The sequence below is a fragment of the Buceros rhinoceros genome, unplaced genomic scaffold (assembly GCF_000710305.1).
Source record: "Buceros rhinoceros silvestris isolate BGI_N320 unplaced genomic scaffold, ASM71030v1 scaffold16114, whole genome shotgun sequence".
Classification (NCBI taxonomy): domain Eukaryota; kingdom Metazoa; phylum Chordata; class Aves; order Bucerotiformes; family Bucerotidae; genus Buceros; species Buceros rhinoceros.
The window spans coordinates 7,620-11,653 of NW_010406640.1; the positions used below are offsets into that span (position 1 = coordinate 7,620).

At 56.2% G+C, this 4,034-nt stretch overlaps 1 protein-coding gene across 1 annotated transcript in view; it reads right to left on the reverse strand.

Annotated features, from left to right (window-relative positions):
- The window catches only part of SH3RF2 (SH3 domain containing ring finger 2), a gene marked incomplete at both ends in the record, with an annotated part of 34,149 nt that overhangs the window by 7,316 nt on the left and 22,799 nt on the right, over positions 1-4,034 (reverse strand). The gene's annotated exons all lie outside the window — the stretch shown is intronic.

The following is a 4,034-nucleotide window of genomic DNA, read 5'->3' on the forward strand; positions in this document are numbered from 1 at the left end:
GACCCAAAACAAGACCAGGGAGTGAGAGAAGACTCGGGGACCTTCAACAACGAGACGCTCTCCAGGGTATGGCTGGGCTGGACTGACAGTGCTTATCCTGTCCTGAAAATACAGAGCTTCGTGGGACAGGTGACCTGGTGAGCGAGGAGGCTCTTACAGCAGTGACAACACACAATAAGCTTCACCTACAGCTGTGACTTCCCAGAGCTAAGTCTGAGCCCTGACCCCGCAGTAGCTGCTAATCTCACACACACAAGACCTCCTCGACTGGGGTGACAGCCCGTTGCCCTCTCCTTGCGCTCACTGTTTCTCACGCCTTTTGGCTTGGCTCTGAACAAGGTGAATCCATTCGATTCGCTCCCTGTCTCCGCTCTAGGAAGGAAAAGGACTTTGGGAAAGCAGCATTGCAAGCCCAGACTTTGCTAACCAGGAGGAGACGGTCGCGTCTGCCAGGCGAGGGCTGGTGTGATCATTGCTGTTCCTCCTGTTATTTGTTCAGCTCCAGCCGGGAGTTTGGCATTGTCTAAACCCTAAATAACACAGTCCTCGCTCCAGTGATCTTTTAATAACTGTTATTAAAGCTCTTTGCCCCGTCTGTGGCGTCCTGGGTAGCTCCACAGACCCGTGCGTACACGCAGCGCAGGCTGTGCCAGGTGCGGGGAGCAGCTGCTGCACCGCTGGCAGAGTGGCAGCAGACACCTCGCTTGGGACTGCTTTTGGTTCGGGGTAGCCCTTTGCCCACCGTCACCGTGCACCTACAGAGAGGTAGCAGCCACCCTAATGCCCCCTCTGTCCTCTCGTAGGGTCTTTCCTGTTCCAGGGGGAACCTCAGCGCCGTTCCTGCTGTCAAGGCAATTGTGGACCCTGAACATGATGTGCCAGAGCTGCTGCTGCAGTGGGCGAGCCCCCGTCCCTGCTGCTGCCCGTGGGAGGCGAGAAGACACTCCTTGGACCTCCTTGTCATGCCGGTGAGGACCCAGGCAGTGTGCTGGGCTCTTCCCATTCCCCAGTCCCTCCACGTCTTGCAGGTCTGGTGACATCCACCTGCTTAGGAGGTTTCTGAGGTGAGGCGTGTGCTGTTGGGTGTGCTCTGCCCCGTGTCCTGCTGAGCATCTGGTCATTAACCCCTGACCCCAGAACCTCCCGTGGCTGTTTCTGTTCTTTGTCTGAGTTTGGGTTCAGTTACGTGTCCCTTGTGTTCACTGGGCTCCAGCATGGTCCCACTACAGGCTGCTGTGCCCCTTCACACGGCAGCGATCTCTGCAGAGGCTTCACCTCCCCGAGGGGACTGCCAGGAGACAGGGCTTTTGTTCGAAGGGTGAAGGGCATGCAGAGCGAAAAATAGAACAAGTTCCAGCTTTTCAAGTACGAGCAGTGCTGCTCAAGTGCCCTGCAGAGGGAGAAGCAAATAGGATGATCTCTCTGAGGCTGTTAAACTCTGCACCTCCAGCATACCCCGCAGGCTGGAGGGAGCTTCCAGTTGCCGAGAACGGGACATGGAGATGTTTCACTTGGTGGCGGGTGCCGAGTGGGTCAGTGATCCATAGCTGATTGCGTGAGAAAACCACTGGTACTAGAGCTGTTAGATATGGGAAAGGAAACGTTAATCCTATTCCAAAGACGTCTGAAGAACATGCAGATAACCCCCCTAAAGAATACTGGCGAGCTGTACAAAGTCCTTCCGCTAAGAAACGCTGCTGAAGGGCTGTGTGGAGGGTGGGTCTAAGCGCCTCCTCCGCTCTTCGCCCCTTCTGTCTCCTGGACTGTGTGTTGGTGTCTGCAGTGCGGGAGGATTATCCAAGCAGGGAATTCCTGCCGTGCCAGCCAAGGCAGGCACTGGGCTGGATCCTGCTGGGCGCCGCCTGTCAGCATGCTTTACTGGAAAGGAAATATTTTCCTTGCGGTTTGCAATCTTACATTGCAACCGGGGTGCGAGGCCTATCAATGAAAACTGAGAATTTTCTAGGGAAGGCAGACCCTCCCCTCTCATGTGAAGGCTCATCTTCAGAGGATCAGCTGGGACGAGGATCATGACATCTCCCTCCACCCTCACGGCAGGGGCCGGAGCCGTGTCAATAAGACCCTGCACCGCTGCATCGCCTGCTCTGGAGGCTCTCCAAGGGCTTTGCGAGGATTAGAGATCAGCGGGGGCTCCAGCCCCGCAGAGGCAGGGAGGGTTTGTTATCTCCGCTTCGCAGGCAGGAGGGCCGAGGTCCGTCGCCAGGGACAGAGGGAGCAGCGCTGGCACTGCATGACACTGGGACGGCGTACTCAGGGGTCCGCCCGCCACCTCTCTCTGGCAACATTCTTTGAGAAAATGGTGGGAACAAGCGGTGCAGGAAGGTCCCAGTTACTGAACCCACAGGTCTGTGCCAGGCGTGCATGCTCCTCCTCGTTCCCTTTGGATCCTGCCTCTGCTCGTCGCCTGTGCAGACCTTGGGCTGGGGGGTGATGAGGGAGCACAGCAGCGCACGGACCTGTCTGCACGGTACAAGCCCTCAGAGGCGGAGGGAAGGACCACAGTGTTCAGTCTGGCATCCTCGGGATGCTCTCTTCTGCTGATCTGCCCCTTCTAAAGACAAAAATACATCCTGGATTGAAGTGCTGCGAGCAGGCGGTTCATCCCCCTTGCAAACGCAAGGGCTGAAAGGTGCCCGCTGTGCTGTGCCATTGCTGGCGCGCAGCTGCTGCCGGGAGGAGAAAAAAATCATCCCCAGCCAGGCAGGGCGGCTGAGCAGCGTCCGTGGGGAACCTCAGGGCAGCGGGCAGCCGCCGGGCTGGGCTGTGGCTTTGCTCTCCAGCAAAGACCGCACGGTCTTCAGCCACGCAGCTTGTCAGGGCTTTCATCTCATTCATTTCAAATCTAATTTCTAGTGGTCATGTCTGTAACACGGCGCTGGGCACTGCCTTAGCAAGGACCTGGGGAAAAAAAAGTGACTCACCAGCTCTGTTGCTCTCCGGTAAATTAAGTTAATTAATACCCTCTAGCACTTAGAGCTTCTGTCTCTGGACCTGGAGTTGGCAGGTCTGCTTAAACCATCTTTGTGTTCCTCGTTTTCTAGTCCAGGTAGAGCCAGACCAGGCTCTCACACAAGTAAAGTTGATTGGAAATTACAATGCTGTTTTCATGATTTTCCTAATCCAAACCTTGGACATTTGAGGATTTGGGGTTTCTTTTTCCTACATCGACAAACTCTTGTTGGTTTTCCTGAGGGAAGTGTTGAAATGTCCACTTCTGGATGGAAAGCTCCACGTTTTTCACCTCTCTCCAGTCCCCCTGTGCGTGGAAGCAGTGGTCCTTCCGCAGCCCGCATCAAAGCTGGGTTTGTATTTTCAACAGAGAGGAAAATAGACTAAGTGAAGTATTTTCCAGCCATGCATAATTGATTTCAGCATCCACTTTCGCTGATCTCCTGTGAGTACCTTGCAAGTACAAAGAGTTTGATTTCCTGCCTCTCTTCAAACTCTCTCTTACTCCATCTCCCCACCTCCCCGTCACCTGCGTGGTTTCTCGCCTGGCTCCTCTCTGCAGCGTCCTGCGGACACTGGCAGTTCCTGGCGAGAGCCTGCCCTGCGGGGAGGGGGATTTTCCCTGTTGCCTCGAGGGGCAGTTGGAGCTCTTGCTGCTACTGGAAGCTGGGTCCTGCACGTTTGCGATCGTTTATTACACAGAAAAAACAAATGTATTAGATGGCAGATGTTGGGTTTCTCAGCTCACTTTATCGGGCGGGAAAGGGAAGCAGCAGCTGCTTCCCTCAGCCAGATGCTCCCTGACCTCAGTACCACTGGGCGCAAGGGAACAGGCTCAGCTGGGGCTGGGCAGAGGTTCCCATGGCTGCTAGAGGTGGGGAGGGCGGGTGCAGTTCGACAATGCCATGCTCCCCTCGCCCGCCCGCTTGCACAACCCGCACATGCACAGACACGGCGTGCCACAAGCCCTGCAAACTGGTTCTGGCTCCTGCTGAGCCCGGCTTGGCCCCGCAAAGGGGATGGATGAGCAGGAGGAGGGCTGGCAGCAGCGCCCGCCCCTGCCC